Source organism: Pteropus vampyrus, unplaced genomic scaffold, assembly GCF_000151845.1.
Source record: "Pteropus vampyrus isolate Shadow unplaced genomic scaffold, Pvam_2.0 Scaffold68, whole genome shotgun sequence".
NCBI lineage: Eukaryota > Metazoa > Chordata > Mammalia > Chiroptera > Pteropodidae > Pteropus > Pteropus vampyrus.
This window is the reverse complement of record NW_011888849.1, coordinates 5,637,079-5,656,424: the sequence shown is the minus strand read 5'-3', so window position 1 is coordinate 5,656,424 and position 19,346 is coordinate 5,637,079. Positions and strand designations below refer to the sequence as shown.

General features: G+C 36.8%; 1 protein-coding gene across 4 annotated transcripts in view; it reads right to left on the bottom strand.

The window, feature by feature from the left end:
- Positions 1–19,346, bottom strand: part of SGMS1 (sphingomyelin synthase 1) — a 266,110-nt gene that overhangs the window by 63,865 nt on the left and 182,899 nt on the right. The window contains exon 1 of one of the 4 annotated variants that reach the window (XM_023531465.1): positions 6,079–6,174. The exons of the other annotated variants lie outside the window; for them this stretch is intronic. The gene's annotated coding sequence lies outside the window, so the exon portion shown is untranslated. Of the gene's footprint in view, positions 1–6,078; positions 6,175–19,346 lie in introns of those variants that run through there. 4 annotated transcript variants of the gene reach the window in all.

The following is a 19,346-nucleotide window of genomic DNA, read 5'->3' as shown; positions in this document are numbered from 1 at the left end:
AAAAAAATACACTGATACTTTATATTGTCAATTATAAGCAGCTGTCTGTTCAGTATATGTAAGGCATGGTCAGTTTTGTATTATCTACATCATACATAGAAATATACACACAAAAAGTAAGAATTTAGGTCTACCTACCAAACTGATGAAACTTACCCCTGGTGACTTAACAATTCTGTTTATCTTTTCATAATTACAAATTTATTATAAGGAATACATTGTTTTTATAACCAATAAGACTATGAAAACAAATAGGTGGTTTAAAGTGGATGCCCTTCCCCAATACACAAACACATTCCATCTCCTCATTCCATCCCCATCAAAAACACACCCCTATCCTCTACTATCAACAGAAACTGAGAGGAGAGACCTGGCAAGTTGACAGACTAAATTTAGCAGACAGATCTAAGTCACATTTCCTTTCAAAATCAGTCCCTGAAATAGTTCTGGTCTTGCGAAACTAAACTTTCTAGGCCTGCCATGCCACGCTTCATTTTGTATGTTTCTAGTTTTATCAAATGTCTACAGGAATTACATACTATTAAAAATAGCATCCCCGTCTGCTAGCTGATGCAACACCTTGGCAAACAGCAACTTGATTTTTGTGGAACACCTACCACATGTAAATCTAAATAACAAAGGTCAAAGTCTTTAGAAGTAGATTATTAACTTCAGGAGTCATAACAACATACGATAGATTTTTATTAAGAAGGAAGAAAACTACTTTTTATAAAAGAAAAATAAATGCTTAAATATTTTAAGGTACTTTTATAAGCTATGAAATTATCTAACTCTCTCAGCCAAAATCTGGGGTAAGTTTACAGGTGAAGACATGGAGGTTTCAGAAAGTGATTTCAAGTTAGATCTTTATACTATAATTCTAATTATATTAATCAAAGGATTGCCCAGAATTTAACATTAAATTATTTAGAGATGAACAGAACCAAAAAGTCCACTTCCTTTTTCTTTGAAAAGATTTCTAATGAAATTATATGTTATCGGGATTTTTAAAATGTATATAGGATTTTCTTTCAAATTGGCATTTTCCTCTTCGGCTAAAGTTCTAAAACAATCTACATGTTTTGTCAAACTATCAATCTTTTAATAAAATAAAAGATGGTTACCTTCATGTATCTTTTGAATTAAACAGTGTAAGTGTCATTTGTATAATTTTAATTTTACCAACTATATTTATAGAGAAAAGTTTGAAAGAGCTAGACAGCAAGAAGAAACACAGAATTTATAATCTGAGGATGCAGGATATAGAAATCATTTGAAGAAAATCATGACAGTTTTACAATGACTAGTTTTCATTTTCCTCGGTAAAATTACATATAACTTTGATTTGGACTACTTCATATGCCAGGTCCCTGGTATGTGTCATAGAGGGTTCTCTCTCATAAAATAAGTGCCTCTATGTGCTAGGATCTTATGAAAGATTTTTAAGCTGTGACACAGGACATCGATGTTTTTTCTTCTGCAGCTGCCTCCACTGTTATACCTGGGTGTAGATTAGCTAAGAGGGCAATTCTAGGATATCCAGGTATGGTAGTTAAAACATATTCTGAAACAATTTCTCCTTTTAAAAATATAAATCTGACCTTGAAAAACATAGAAACAAACAAACAAACAAACAAACAAACAAACAAATAAGCAAGGAAGCAAGCAAGCTGGAAACTAATGCAGGGAGTCTGGATATGTAGGCCAAAATTTAAAACACTTTTCCATCAGACCACACGAAGAATTATAAAATGAATTATTGCACCATAGCCTCTGTGGATTTAATTTCTGCTTTGGAAAGCCATTATTTATAAACACGAGAGAGTAATAAGATGTACTGTACTTCAGAATAGACTGCATTACTTCATGTGGCTTACATGTTAATTACAAAAGCATTAGGGCATGATTATGTGTTGAAGTAATTAGAAAATTGGTATGTGATACAGCATCCAACACCTTTAAAGGCCAGGATGATGACAGCCACCTAAAGTTTCTCAATGCCAAGGCAGGAACCTGTATGCCACAGAACTAAAATTAAACGCATGTGACAACCTGATAGGTAGAGATGAGACCACGATGAGGATCCCAGTGACCTCTAAATGACTTTGAAGAAGACTGAATTTTCAGAAGACAATTTAAGCGGAGAACCAAGCAGGATCAAGAGTCTAAAGTCTTTTCAACAACATACTTCTGCTCGACAAGTGGAGTGGAAGGTCTGTCACTTAATTGCTTCTCATTTCCTGCTCCTCCTCCTAGCAAGGAGGAAGATGATAAAAGCTAACATTACTGAGAGTGAATGAATCCCTACTGATAGGTGAAGACAGTCTCCAGAAGTGAGGTCAAGCACTGAGGCTCAGGAGCTGGAGTGGGGCTACAATGGTTGGCTCCAAAGCCTGCGTGCTCCACCAATGAACGGAATACTTCAAAGTAGGGATGCAGGCACCTCCCTTCAAACCATGTGGTAAAACTGATAGAAGATTCTGGAACTTGTTTTCAGTTCAACAGTAGGTGCACTGTTACCACAAAGACTGTTGACAAAGTCTCCCTTCTTTTCTTGCAGTTTCAGGAGCATACTTATGGGTCAAAACATTCCACATTTGGGAGGCTCCTAGCACAAGGCTCTCCTGCTTCTTCCACTGCTCTTTGCCCCAGCTAAGATGTCCCCTGTCTTCACCCCAACTCTATTAGCTGGGAGATAAGGGCAGGTTTCTTGCAAAGCCTGAGCTGGGGACACAGCCTTCCTTCTGGAGTCTGAGCACCCCTCATGTTCCAAGGGTCTTACACATCTACCATATAGACAACTCCAGATCACAATTCACATTTGTGTTTGTGACAGAGTAAGTCACTTCAGGGGGCAAACTGCCAGAGGAGGAACTTGCATATGTTTTCACTTTCCTCAATCACTTAGGCATAGGTATAAAAACATTACTGGGGGATTCTTTCAGAGAGCTCTTATGATCACGCCCTTTCCCAGGTCAAAAGCCCACCCCAACACAGCCAGGCCCCAAGCCCGAAGCAGCTATTAGAAGGATCAAATACCTGGTGTGTGTGTGTGTGTGTGTGTGTGTGTGTGTGTGTGTGTGTGTGTGTGAACTCATTTACCTTATACTATCTCTTTCTTCAAAAAGGACTTTCCCCCTTTTTATAAAAATAATATATTCTCTTTGTAAAAAGATTCAAATGATACAGAAGTACATTCAAGTTACATAGATGGTAGGTAGGTAGGTAGGTAGGTAGGCAGGCAGAAGAAAGGGAGAAGGGAAGGTAGGCAAATGAACTTCCTCAAGATCCTCCTTCAGAGATAAACAGTCCTAACAGTTTGAGGTACATCCTTCTGGATTTAAAAATGAAAAAAGTGAGAGTGTAATTTATACATATTCTATAATACCATCTGGGTAAAAAAGAGGGAGGGAAGGAGATAAATATATAATTGCTAATATATACATAAAATGTCACTTAAAGGTGTCAAAATAAATGGTCAATTTTGACTGGCTCCAGGAAGTAGACCTCGGTAGCAAGGATGGGAAGTGTGCTTGTTACTCTACATCCTTTTTTACCATTTGAACGCGGAACCATGTGAATATATTTATTCAAAGAGAAAATGTACTTAATAAAGGTCCAAAACAGTGCTTAGCATAGAGCAAGCACTCAATCAATACTGCAAAATAAACGAAACAAATGAGCCTATCCATTTTAACAAAATAGAAATTACGCTACTTGCATGGCACATGCTGTTTTAAGTAATCTACTACAGCAAAACAACAGCAAAACAAACAAAAAACACTTGATTACTGACACAGAAAGGCATCCATGATTGGTTCTTACAGAGGAATAGTATAAGCCATGAGTAAAACATTTTAGATATCAAGCAACTGGCAAAGATACCAGCTACCATTCTAAACATTTTCTCCCTAGACTCCTGCGGGCAAAGAGTACATATAACCAACCATGCAAAGTCTGGCTGCTCAGGCCTAAGGGGCTCTATAACAAGAGGGGCAATTTTTTATGTTTACAGTTTACCCCAAACGACAGATAAATTTTGTTTTGTTCTATAATTAGTCATGGCTACATTCACACAAAAACCATCGTCTTTGCCCAAATCTTCAAGAAACATGTGCTGCATTTATCATGTTACTGCCCATCTCTTGACCTACAATCCCTTATCTAGGGGAATTCAAGCACCCCAATTCGAAAATCAGATTCTAGTTGAATCTTACACAAACTGGTGATCATCGAAGCAAAGTGCTTTACTCAAGGTCACATGGCAAATACTGGCAAAGCTGAGATCTGGCTGTGAGAGCAATTTTTCAGTGGGAGCATAAAATCTGACTGATAGTCTTTTTGTTTGTCCCTTTGTCCCCACCTCTATCCCAAGTGCACAGAGCCATTACCAGCTCCCCCAAATAAAAACCCTCAGATGTCTCATCTGGGTCCCACGCCTATTTACAGAATCACTTTTTGTAGCCCCTTCACCCTAACTGGTGAACTCAGACTAACTATTCTCACAAAACGGAAAATCTCTAACAAGCTCTGGATCTCATTATACTTTGTATGAAGCTTTTTGTTTTAACAAACGAAACTGTTTCTAAGCACTTTAGTAATCATTTTAGCTGTACCATTTGCATACTGGTTAATGTACTAATTGCAGATCTGTTTTATTTGTTAAAACTAGAACCTTGGTATGACAACATTTGGTTAACCATTTTGACTCGTGTTCACGTTTTGGAGTTTACATGCTTGAAAATAGCACCGCCCATTTAAAATGTCCATTAATACACATTCCCCTGATTTTAACAGGCTTTCTCTCAATTTTTCCAAAGAAACTTCATATTAAAAATTACGTTACCCTATTTTATATAAAGAATTCCTTGAATAATAAACAATGGTTGAAATATCTGCACTGAAATCATGTTCAATTACTACTCAAAATATTTGGTACTTTAAATATGTGCAATGTCCCCGAATCAAGTGCATACATCATGTTTTATGAAATACACCTGCAGTAGGCAAGACACGTCAGCAAGAAACCAACTTTAATGAAAGAAAAGAAAGTATCTTTGGGAGAAACGAAATACATAAATTCTTAGGTTGTTACTGTAATGATTTCCTGAATAAAACATAAATCATGAAGAATGATTCTATTTCCTCAGGGAATTTAAATTAATAGAACGTTCATGCCTAGATATTTTAAAAGGAACTAGGAAATTTGGTGCTCACACCAAATTCCTATGGAGGTGGAGGAATCTCTGAACAATTTCTTTAGTGGATCAAATATCTCTAGTCTCCAGAGAAAATATCAGATGTTTTAGGCACAAACGAATCTCACTGTCACAAAAATAACCAGTGTGCCAGGGTAAAGGTGGCAGTGGTCATGGTGTGGGTTTGGGACAGCAGAGAGAGCTGGAAACCGGTGTCCTAGGGGAGAGACGGTGATGTCAGGAATCAGATGGTGCTGGCCCCGCCATGGTAGATGCAGGACTCAATGAGAGTACAGTCTTCCTCAAGCTTCTCCAGGACTGTGTTCAAGGTAGCGCAAATTTCCCAAACATTCTACACAACAGTGTTCGGATATAAAGAAAAAGGCGCATTCTAATTTCACAGCACATTCCAAAGCAACTCAAAAACCATTCGACATGGAAAGACTTCTAGGAGACATAAGAACTAAAGTTGACTATCCCCTCCCACCCCCAACTTCTCTTTTGACTTAACTGGGAGGAATTTAAACCTTTTTCTTACTCACAATGCTATTTATTGTAGGAATTGGATGTGACAAACTACATGGAATCCTTTAAAAAGTGCGAAATGCTACACAAATAGATTAGTATAGTACTCAAAGGATGGCAAATTTATAGATGATTAAATTGTAATGTGAACAGTTTTCTGTTCAGGTAACTAGAGAAATAAAATAGGATCTAGCTATATTCCTTTAAAAGAGTCTTATTATTCAAGGCAGTGGTCTCTGTATGAGTTTAATAAATAATACAAATCATACCTTAGATTTGGTTCCCCTTCTTCTAAACATAACATCAACCTAGCCCTTCACCTAACTGTTACAAGCGAGGAAGGGAACAGTCGTACCTCTAGGTTCTACTAGTAACTGGACCGTGAACTTCACACCAGCAAGCTTGTCCTCCTCAGGATCCCTAAAGACCAGCCCATCAAGCACCATGCAAAGGACAATGTTTCCAGAAGATCCCACCTTTATAACATCATCACCAGGGCACAGTCCAAGAGTTATTTCAGAAAAAGAGAAAGAAGAGTCAACAGAGAAAAAAATAAATAATTGAATGACAAATATGAGGACAGAGTATTGCAGTAAAATGGTATGATGTCTGAGATCTGCTTTAAAATAATGCCTCCCCTCTCCCCACCCACCCTGAACAAAGCGGGGGAAGAGAAGAGATAAAACGAGAGTCACGGTAAGTTGGTGGTTGTTAATGCTACGTGATGTGATAAGGATATGGCGTCGTTCTACATTTAAAAACTTTTTTTAAAACTGTCTTAACATTTTTAAGCTGTAATTTAATCTGGTATGAACCAAATTTGTTTTAAAATACATGCATACGTGCAAAACATAAAGCACTCATTAAAAGGAAATTAAGAAAATGGGCAAAGGTGGCCAAAAGGTACAAACTTCCAGTTACAAAAGAGATAAGTCATGGGGATGTAATGGACAGCATGGAGACTATAGTTAATTATACTGTACTGCATATTTTTAAGTTGCTAAGAGAGCAGATGTTAAAAGTTCTCATCATAAGAAAAAAAAGTCTGTATGTATGGTGATGGATGTTAACTAAACTTATTGTAGTAATCATTTTGCATGTATACAAATATCGAATCATTACACTGTACACCTGAAACCAAGATAAAGTTATATGTCAAAAAAAGAAAAATGCACCAAAAAATTTTTTATCTTGGGTGGTGGGATGAAACCAAAGAATAAATCAGTCAGTTTCACACAACTACTAAGCAGAGAACCACTATTCATAGCAAACAGCTCTTTCCACCAAACCTCATGCACTCATCAACATGTATTATAGCCATCATCTCTTTTTTGGTTTGTTCATTTTAGGGCATACAATGTGATAATTTAATACATATATACATTGTGAAACCACCACCTCTTTAATAATCTACCCATACATACACCCCTGAACGAAGTGAGACCAGACCCTGAAAGCGCACCCAATATTACCCATCTAACACTTTCTGTAGTCAGTAGGGCTTTTACCTACTAGCCCTATCCTCAAAGAACAAATGCATATGTCCAGTCTCTCTGCCTAATGAGACCAGGTCAACTCAACAACAGAAGAGATAAGAAAGCCAACAAGATCAAACTCTGATATGTAAGAAAGCTTCACATTAGCGGGCTAATAAAAACCAAAAGAAGCCCAAACCATTGCATGCCATTTATTGGGAAGATTTATACTAAAGTTTTACTCTGTTTTCTTACTCTCCAATTCCTCACTCACTCCATGCTTCCTTTCTAGCTTCAGAGGCTAGAAATCGCCAAGAAACTCAAAGTCAAGAAATAGCCAAGAAACTCCACAATGGCAGAGAGGGAGAGGGAGGTAGGTTAAGCAATGACACACTGTTCTAGAAATTCCAACTGATAAAGGCACTAAGTTCCAAGACCAATTACTAGGGACAGCTAGAGAGACTGTGGACCTTTTCTGATCTGTCCCTTGACAAGAAAAAAGATTATCTTGGCAGAATGTTTTTACGTTAGTATGGACAACCAAGATACAGCTGACAAAAGCACTGGCTGAGCAGGATAGCTTAAAAAGATTTTGCTGGTGAGCTGATAAAAGTCCAACCCCCAACCAAACGGATTCTTTTGATCTTACATGTCACAGGGGCACTGCTCAGTTCATCTTCCCAGAGCACAGTACTCACTACACAAATGTTCAGACTCCCGACCTTTGCCAACTGAGTCATATATCCTATCTCTACATGGATAACACAAAAGCAGGGGGAAAACTTGAACATAAGCCAATCCTTTGGGCTGAAGGGGATAAGAATTCGAGGAGGAATTCTCTTATTCTTCCTCTCTGAGCTTTTAAGGGAAGTTTTCTTTTGTTGAAAACTGCTTAGTTCCTATCTTATGGATAACGTGAATCATGATGTTTCCCATTTTGCTTTGGCCGCCAGGAGTCCCTGAGCCAGATGTACAAACCAAATCTATAACTGAATTAAACCTAAAGATTCAGTGCTGACATCTAAAGAGTCTGAGTGTTTGTCTCATGAATCCTAAAACAAAACGTCCGTCACTTGTCATGTGGATTCCTACTTTAGGAAAGAGGGTCATGAATGGCAATATGGGTGATTGCATAATGCTGGTTTCTCCCTGGGATTTCAGATGCATTCTGAACCACATTTTATGACATATGACAGGGCAGAATTTGTCTAATTCTGGACATATCCACTAAGAAACTCCTTTCACCATTCAATTATCCATATTTCTCAAAATTGTGGGTTTTCTGAAAGCATGGTCTTTAAATAGGTCTACACAAATTCTATCTGAGGTTATGTCAAATAAACACACAACTTCAAAAAACATAAGTTTTTTTTTTTTTATTTTTATAGCTGCCTATGCATTTTGCTTTAAGTCATATCTAACTTAATTTTAGAAGCAGTAAAGCAAGTCAAGTATGACTCCAATGTTCAGGCTGTTAGACCCACTCTAAACTGTTCTTTTCTACATCTTTACTTTTCATTCGATACCAAATTTTTAAGTAATAATTGGTTTAAATCTTTCTATCTTAAAAGTACAAATATTTAATGACTGATTCTTAAAGCAAGTCATGAACCAAATTAACAAATCACTATACTATGTGAACTAATCATCACATACAGAATAACGCTGTAATCTGCATGGACTCCTTTTAGCTTTTACGTAATAGGAAGAGCTTGGCAGAAGCTCTCTGGTAGCACTTGAGTGAGCTGGGAGTTTTGTCTCACATCTAACAAGTAAGCTTATCCCTTATCCAAAAATATCCAGAGATATCAAGCCCTGAGGTGATAGCAAAATCCATACTCTGCCCTCTCTAGCCACATAGTGACTTTTATTAGACTCCAAAACAAACAAATGAACACACAAATAACCTTCATGGGTTACTGTTACGATGAGTACAGTGAATGCATACAATTCCAGATGTGATCCATGTAAAAAGCAGGTTAAACAACTTGGCGGGATCCTGGGATACCTATAATAAATAGCCCCTTAAACCGGAGTCCTCCACGTTTTTGGCGCCAGGGACCAGTACTCCTATGAGAATCTAATGCCCGAAGATCGGAGGTGGAGCTGAGGCAGTGATGCTAGTGCTGCCGTGCCTGCTACTCATCTCCTGCCGTGTGGCCCAGTTCCTAACAGGACACGGACCAGTACCGGTCCACGACCCAGAGGTTGGAAACCCCTGGCTTAAACCGTTAAGGAGCAGGTATAACACTGTAGCACAGCTGAAGTTCTCTTAACCAGTCTCGGACTGGATTAATTACACTCTCACAACATAGTGATGCATGTGGACGGCTAAGCAACCTCTCACTGTCACTGGTATTAGCTAACAAGCCTGACAACTGTTCCCACTCGCCAAAGTGCAGTGCTTACCAAGACTCAAGTTATACTTGCTTCAAAACATGTTTATCCAGGTTAGACTTGTTTCTGATATTACATAATTTAATTAAATATTAAGTAATCAATGAAATTTGAGTCTGAAGAGAAACTGAGCTGTTATTTCTATAAAACTAAATTGAATGCATTAGAAACACTTGACAAAAGTAAACAACTAAAAAGGATTGCTGCAAAACTAGGTATGTTTGAGACAATGTTAATATTCTGAGGGGAAAAAAGTGACTTAAAATCTAGACGAATTCAGTATCCAGCTGCTTTGAAAGTTTTGATGTTCTGGTGCCACTTTATAAAGCTTGGATATTGTTAATGGTGTATTATGAGTGTGGTCTATGCAGGAAAGACAACACAGAATATAAATCAGAGGACTTACATTCAAAGGAGAACTCCTGACACTACGCAAAAGACTGAGCAATTCTGAACGTTGATATTTCTAAGTTTAATAAAATGTTTATGGTGGGTATGCATCATTTTTGAAAAAAATTTCCACTGTTAACTGATTAATCATCTAACTACAGGTCCCAATTGTACTCGATAGGGCTTTCTCTAAGGAGCTAAGCCAAGGTCTGGGCCCTCCCATGTAAGTTTGTCTTTCCTTGATAAAGAACTTGAGCAAAAATGAAAGGGTGAAGTTAGCCCTGATGAAATCTCACTCCACTTTCAGAGGCCATCTCCTCCAGAGCTTGCACTGCCCTGAGTTCCAGAGTGGGGCTCCTAGTCCCACACCTATGGTGCACCAGATAAAACACTTAAAGCACTGCTTCTTCTCATCCCTTCACATTTATAACCCATTATCTCAAGTCCACATAAGCTCAGCTAGGAGTCGAGCAAGGCAAGGTGTGGAAATTCTTCTTCTCTAGGATGTTTGCATTTCAGAGGATCTATGTTCACCTCTCTATAAGTGTAATCAGTTCAAGAGTATATCAAGAAGTACAAAAAATGTCGAGACTGTGGAAGGGGAGATATTTTGGAACCAAGATAGCAAGGAGGAGGTTAGTCTTAAGGCCGACAAGCTACAAAGTGAAAAAAAAAAACAGACTTAAACTCCATCTGTGACTTTGAGAAACAACCTTTCCAAGCCAGTTTCCTTGTATAAAAATAGGGTACCACCACCTACTTCACAGGATTAAATGAGATACAGAGTTATAAAGCACCTAGTACAGTCCAGGAACACAGTGGGTGCTCAAAATCATGGCTGCTTTCCAGTGTTCTACCTTTTCACATCCAACCCCACTCCATACCACGAAATGGCCTTATTTTTACATCTTCCCTCCCTTGATTTAAGAACCCAAAGATTCTCTTAAATGTAGCTGGATCTCCACCCCTCAAGGACTCCCAAAATCAGCATCTCAGGGGCACTTTTATGAAGAAAGCTGTATAGGGCAAAGTTATGTTACTTGCATGATATGTCCTCTATCCCTCAGTACACTCTTGGGAACTCAGAAAGGATGAGGCACTCAAAATGTGATCATCAGTTGCTTGATTTATACTATTAAAGTTGCTGAAAATTAATGTACAGTAAGATCGAAAGCAAAAAAAAAAAAGCAAGTCAGTTTATTTTTTTTACATCAAAAGTCTCAACCTATTTTATTATAGTGAATTATCACTTAAAGATCTCTGATGTGGTTGCTAGATTTAGAGATCTGAGTTGAACACCCTGAAAAGAGCAGATCATCACCACTCGGGAGAAGGGTCTCTGCATACCTAGCTGGGAGCTTGTTTAGGGCAGGGCACTCTGCAGGTACACAGCAGGGTCATGGTGAATGTGTCAATATCATCACTCCCAATTCAAGAGAAGGATCTTGAATCATATACATGCACAATAAAGATGAGGATGTTGAAGAGTACAGGAAAGATTAAATATGGTTGGCCTGGTCTAGTGCTTAAATGAAAGGAGACAGCCATGATACCAAACCAAAGGAGAAAGGGGTGAGGAGGGAATACAGCTAGTTTATTTTTAACAACATTCTGAACACACACACACATCTGGTCACAGCTCACTCTCCTTCCGTAAAAGAAAAAAATCAACTTGTATAAGTCCTGAAGAACAAAGTGTCTGGATTGAGATGTCTACATCTCTCTGCCTCCACCATACAAATGAGTTATTTTTTCTCGATAAACAACAACCACTACTGGATAAACAACAACTACTATATATTGCTTTAATTTTCCCTTTAGAAAACAAACACAAGTTGAGAAAGCTGCCTTCCCAATTTGCCAAAGATGATAAAATGCAACAGCTGCCACCTAAGCAATCATTCAGGTTTCAAAGGTATTTGTGATAAAGCTGTTATTTCCTCTAGAGAAAAGCTTTTCTCCTCCTCAGGTGTTGATTACTGATTCATACAGAAGCCGATAAGAACAAATGAGTTATGGAGCCTATGAAGGGCTGATAGTGATAGAATCTGCCTCAAGAGGCAGAGTGGCATCTGAGAATTGTGATGCTAAATCATTTCACTTCTCTTCAGTATATGCCTTGGGAATACCTTCTGCTTACTAGATACATTCAAAAGATTACACAAGAAATAATTCTGTCCTTGGACTTTCTGCTCTGGTGTGCTAATACTTTAGATATAGTTAATATACTGCATATTTCTTCTCATTAATAAGAGGCAGGGTTATTTTTCTACTTTCTCCGAGCTTCTTAAAAAGTAGAGGTCTTTGCTAAAATATAAGACTTGAAACAATAAATTGCATAGAACATATAGGTACTAAACTATAGACCTTGGTCTTAGAGAGAATTTTATGAATTTGACCTCAAAGGCAAGGGTAAAAGGTAAAAGGTAAAAGCACAAGTAAATGAATGAGAATATATCAAAGCAAAAGAAACCAACAGAAGCAACCAACTGAATGGGAGAAGATATTAGCAAACAATACCTCTGATAAGGTAATATCCAAAATATATAAAGAACTCATACAACTCAACAACAAAAATACAAACAATCCAATTTAAAAAATGGGCAGAAAATCTGAACAGATACTTCTCCCCTGAAGACATACAAACAGCCAACAGATTTAAGATGCTCAACTTCACTAGCTATTAGGGAAATAAAAATTCAAAACCACAATGAGATACCACCACCTCACACCTGTTAGAATGGCTATCATCAACAGGAGAAGAAATAACAAGTGTTGGAGAGGTTGTGGCGAAAAGGAACCCTCATACACTGCTGGTGGGAATGTCAATTGGTACAGCCACTATGGAAAACAGTATGCAGGTTCCTCAAAAAATTAAGAATAGAATTACCATATGACCCAGCAATCCTTCTTTCAGGTATCTGTCCCCAAAATTTGAAATCATTTATCTGTAAAGATGCATGCACCCTGATGATCATAGCAGCATTATTCACGGTGGCCGAGACATGGAAACAACCACAGTGTCTTTTGATAGATGACTGAATGAAGATGTGGTACATATATAAAATGGAATATTATTCAGCCATAAAAAAGATGAAATACTGCCATCTGCCAACAACATGAATGGATCTTGAGATTACCATGCTAAGTGAAATAAGGCAGACAGAAAAAGTTGAGAACCATATGATTTCGCTCACATATGGGATATAAAACTGAAAGCAACAAACAAACAAGACAGACAAACAAAAACTCATAGACAAAGACAACAGTTTAATAGTTACCAGAGAGTAAGGGCAGAGGGGAGGAGGGACAAAAGGATAAAGGGAGTCAAATACATAATAACAAAAGGAGATTTGACTTTCGATGGTCAACACACAATGCAATATAGAGATGATGTGTTATAGAATTGTACACTTGAAACCTATATAATTGTATTAATCAATGTCACCCCAACACATTTTAAAAAGTTTTTAAATATAAAAATAAGTAAAAATAAAAAATATACTGTTAAGGTATAAAAAAAACTAGAGGTCTTTGGAAAACAGTAATTATTCACATGAAATGACAATTAACAATAAATAAATATGTACTTCAAATAAAAACCCCAAAGCAAACCATATTTAAAAAGGCAGATTCTTAACAGCTATACGAATATAGAGAGTAAACATAAAAAATACTTGCAGGTGCTATCAGATATTGAAATATTAAATACTGAAATAAAATTATCCTAAATTTTTAAATTATCAGTTTTTAATTCAAAATGGTTTACAATAGCAACAAAATAGTAATTTTAATTTTAATTTTTTAAAAATTATCTGAACATTACAGAGTTGTTCAGTAAACTGCACAACTTTTTATGCAACTTGAAGCTAATATTTAGTACCCAAAACAGGTTTGGGATATCATCACAGAGAACTTTTTGGAATCAACTCTCAAAGGTGAGGTTCTCATAAATTCTTATGTTCTGGTCACAGGTCTTTTATAGAACCAGCACACATTCAGTTCTCAATCAAACTACGCAATGAATCCCAATTACCATCAAGCGACCACAGGAAAAAATTAAGTAAACATGCTGAAAACCATCCAACAGTTTGCTTCTTATATGGAAAGTATTATTGAGAAAGCCTCACAACCTTATGAGATAGAATATCTCTGTGGAATAGTGTGTGCACGTGCATGTGTGTGTGTGTGTATTTATTAATTATTCAAGACAATACTGAGCCCCTGTACATATAATGAACAATTCTAGCCAAGAGTTTTACATGGGCCAAATTATTTGAAAGAATAAGAAAAAAAATTATTCGTGGATATCAAATTCTTAACAGTGACAGATTATATGAAATGTCCAGAAAAGGCAAATCTATAGAAACAGAGAGGAGATTAGTAGTTGCCTGGGGATGGGAATAGGGATTGACATAAAAGGGCACGAGGGACCTTACCGGAGTGAGGGAAATGTTCTGAAACTGGTTTACGGAGCTGGCTGCATAACTTGGTAAACTTACTAAAAATCTCTGAACTGTACATATTAAAAAGGTGAATTTTATGGCATGAAAAGTATAGCTCAATGAAGGTTTTTTTTGTTTTATTTTAAGTGACAGGGTGACCATTTGGACTTAGCATTTTAATTGGGACTGGAAAGTAACTAAGTAAGGATGTGATCAAATCTTCAATTTTGAGAGAATGTTCATTCTAGTACCTTTTAATAATCTGAATCTCAAAAGAGAAGGTTAATTAAATTATAGTACTTTCATACAATAAAATATATGTACTTATTTTAAGTTATGCAGGGAAAATATGACAATCTAAATGTCTATCAGTGGAGGTGGTTCATTGAAAGAAATCATAGTATAGCCATCCTCTGAAAGTAGTGTAGTCCATACTAAATAGTCAATTAAGAATATGTTAGATTATATACAATACATATAGAAATATATCTAGGATATACTGAATGAAAAAGTACCTAGTAGAACAATGCATACAGTAGTACACATGAGAAATGTGTGTGGATTATCTATGTATGTACATGTGTTTGCATGAATATTTGGATAGATAAATATCAAATTGTCCATAATGCTAAGCCCTGGGAAGAGGAAGAGGATTTTCCACCAAAATTCAAGAATAGGAGTTAGAAGCATGAATGTGTACCCAACAGCTAAGAATGGCTGTCACTGGATACGTGGGATTTATCCTTCCTTTTTTTTTTTTTAATGTTCCTTTAAACTGTCTATATTTTCCTACTGGAGAGGAAGGTTAGTATAGCAGTCAAGAGATGGCCCAGATTTAAATCCTGGCTCCTTTTTACTTGATGTGAGATCTTGAGCAAATTGCTCAACCACTCTGTTGCAGCTTTTTGCCTCTGTCAACTGAGTATAACAGCACCTTCTCCAATAGCCTATGAGGATTGACAAAGCGCATTATACACAAAAGGCACTTAGAACAGAGTCTAGCATATAATGTATATTTTTTGTTAGTGCTCAACAGCATGTACACCAATACCTTAATTGGTAATAAGAAAACGAACAGAAACTGCATTTTTGCAGAGAAAAAAGAAAACATAAATACACAGGCACTGACCAACCTCAGGTATGTTCAATATCAATATGCGAGCAGACTGTATTAGGTTATAAATCAAAGTCTGGACTAGTTGTCAGAGCCTGTCTTATGACCAACAATGACGTAACCAAACTCCCTGTGGACCACACTGAGGCCAGAAGGTACGTGGGTGGGAAGCTCCCAAGTGCCTCGGCTCAATGTGTTGTGACCAACTCATGATGCAAGAGATAATTAGTGTGTGTGACCAGACCAATGGGCAGGGGACACCTGAAACACAAACGCTCCAATATAAACACTTATTCCTAATTATTGACCTCAATGGGATCTGTGGCCTCATCTTGGGACATACAGTATAACCCAGGGTCAATTATCTGATACTTGAACCAGCAATAGAAAAAGTCATTAATCATAACATTCTAATAACACAGGCAAACCTGTGAGAAACAGCAAGTTCTAAAGGAGAATTGCCATTTCTCATACCTCATGGTTTAAGAAGAACTTTCAACTTCAGTAGTCCTTCGGATCTTTTCCAATAGCCACCCACTCAATCCACACAATACTAAAAATTCTTTCTTAAAGGAAGGACACATATTTATTGAGTGATTACTATATATCAAATTCATCTATTTCCCTCAAAACTCTTTGAGGTAGGTATTTGAATCTCCACTTTTACAAATTAAGAAAATTGTGGCTCAGAGGAAGTATATTCCTTACTCAGGTCCATCCCTGAGTGGAAGGGCTGAGAATCAAATGCAAAATCATCCATTTACAAAGCTACTGCTTTTCCCATGCACTGTAAATCCTGCTAGTTTCATTCTTAAGTGGTTCATGCTTTTTATTTCAACTGCAAAGCACTTCCTTCAAAAAGCTTATATACCACCAAAAATTTAGGTCATCTGACCAAAAATATTCCACCAAAGATCCTGAAATTTTGGTCACAGTTGATATCAGCACTTCACTTTTCGTTTTCTTTGTTTCTCCTAGGCCAACTGGTTTTCGACAAGGCACCAAGGTCTCACCCACAGACCAGAACAAATGACAGAAACTCCTGCTTTTAGAAACTCATTTTTTCAAAGTAAATTCATTGCCTTACTCATTTATCCTTCTGTATAAAATGTTAAATACAAATTCACAAATGAATTTTTGTCAGCCTTATTTAGTCACCTGATTTATAAGCTAAAACTAAAGAGGCAAGGTGGTCCAAAGTGGTACAAAACTATTGTGAGCTCTCCTATGACAGAGCTAGACACTTTTAAATATCTCCATATATCTTTCGTTCTGATATACTATTTAGAAAACTGTCATGACCAAACTATAATAAACTGGAGTGATCAAAAGACAAATTAATGACATCAATCATCAATTATTTCCTCAGTCTTCACTGAAACAAACACTTAATAAGTGCATATCATTCAAAACAACGACAGCTGGTTCTCTATTGGTCTGGTGTCCAATTATTTTTATATTGAATGAGATTGACCAGTAACAGAGGTCAAAGCTTAGCATTAGCTTTCCCAAAAGTAAATTTAATTTTTCTTATTCTAGATTTTTATTTCAGTAAATTCAAATTAACTGAATCAATTGCCTCATGAAATTGTGAAAAGAATAAACAAAGCTGTCGTTAGACATTTCAGGTCAAATGGCATCCAAAAAAGGCCATAATCCTACTAGAAATTCAGATTCATTGATATTTTCAGGGAGAAACAGTATATATTAAACCATGTTGCCCTTTATAGGATACCATTAAAAGGCTTTCCATATGTATGAATGAGATTCATATATAAATATAGATTATTTAAATTGTCAGGAAGTCCTTAAAATCTCCTCTGGAGATACTTCATTAAATAAAGAACTAGCAAACTATTTTCCTTGGATTTAGATTGAGTAAGAGTTTACACAGAATGTAACGAGGTCAATTTGTGTTAACCAGAATCACTTTAAACGTTCGAAGGAGTTTAGTCCTTGAAGAAATTTGGAGGGACATTCATTCTTGATCTATTCATTATTTTAAAGTCAGATTTTAAAATAAATTTTACATAGTTTTAATAACACTCCACTCACAAGAGAACTGACATGATTCTCTCACTGGCCAGTCTAGAGAGGTAATTACATGAACACAAAGAAAGAAAAGGTTCGACCCAATAACACTTGGCACCAGTGTTATTCCACATTCAATAGTCTATAAAATTTATCATGAGGTATATAATATATGATTATCTTAGAACTCACCCCAGCTATCTAGAAGCTAACTGACTAGGAGTTATAAAGAGACGAAAGGGAAGTGTTCTGGACTCCAGGGGTGTATTTGTCAGGTATGCATACGTCTAGTTGACTAGAGTATTCCAAACTGATCTTTTTCAGTCAAGTTCTCTGTACCTGCTCATTTTCTCTCAAGCACTTCTTGTTCTTGTCTCCATCCATTCTTTCAACACACTGTATTTCATTTCAGGCACAGTTCTAGGTACTGGGGATACAGGAATGAGTATTCCTGTATATTCTCTGTGACTCTGGCTATCTGAAATGATCTCAACAGGTGGCTAATTTCTGATGTTTATAGACAGGGCTATTCATAAACTCACCTATTCCGAAGAGGCCCCATCTACTGCCCAGGGCCTAGGCAAATGCAAAGGGGAAGGGCCCCAAGGCTTACTTACTACCTCCTGAGAGGAGTCATGGTGTAACTAGGGGGTACCAGGTCTCCAGAGCTGTAAGACATACCAGGAGCAGTGGGAATAATCTTTTGTCCCAAACTACAACTACTTGGCCTTAAAAACAGCAGAAAGTATAGCCGACTTTTCTCGACCCCTCACCCTTCTTTCATTTCTTTTTTAAAAGAACATGTTTTCTACCCCTACACCAAAATAAAAACAAAGTTCTTAATGAACATCAAAGATTGGAGATAACACAAGAAAAATATTTGCAATACATATGAAATAGGACTAATTTCCCCAATTTAAAATGAGCTCATGTATGTCAATACGATAAACACAAGAATCCAACCGGAAGAAAAGGAAGAGAAAGAAAAGAGGGGGAAGCTGAAAAGTACAAAGCAAAGCACACAGCAGGCAATTTACATAAAGAAATTCAAATGGCCAAGGAACTTACAGGATCCTAAACCTGTAATTAAAGATAAGCAAGTGAAAACAGAGATAACATTTTTAATTTATCAGATTGGCAAAAATGTCATAGCTTGGTGATTTACTGGATCTAGTGGGGGTGTGGGAAAAGATATAACCCTGGTTAAAAAAGTCAATTTGCATATCCTTTCTAGAGTAAAACTCGATAGTGTTTATCAAAGTTTGAAATGTTTTTATCCTCTAACCTAGCAATCTATTAGGAATTTACCCTACAAATATATCAGCAAAATGTTTATACAGAAGTATTTACAAAAAGGCCCCTTAATTTTCTTCACTGGCAATATCTCCAAGGGCTCAATACAGCTCCTCCTCCCAAATATCTGGCAATTATTAAAATAGCCAGAATAAAGGCAAAGGTGAAATCAATTATTGTGTATCCATATGATGAAATGTTATACACATTAAAATGAATAAGGAAGATTTGTGTGTGTTGACTGGAAAGAACTCTAAAAATAGGAAAAAGTATGCACCAAAAACGGCTACAGAAAATGTAATCCCTTTATTAAACAATATAAAAAGCAGAGGGTCAGACAGATGCAAATATGTGCCAAAAACATTTTTTTTTCTTGGAAGAAATTATTAAAAAATGTAATAATAGTTACATTTGAGGGGAGGCTTTTACTTCTCTTTCTCTTTCTGTATCTTTAGACACCATTTGTATGTTAGCCACG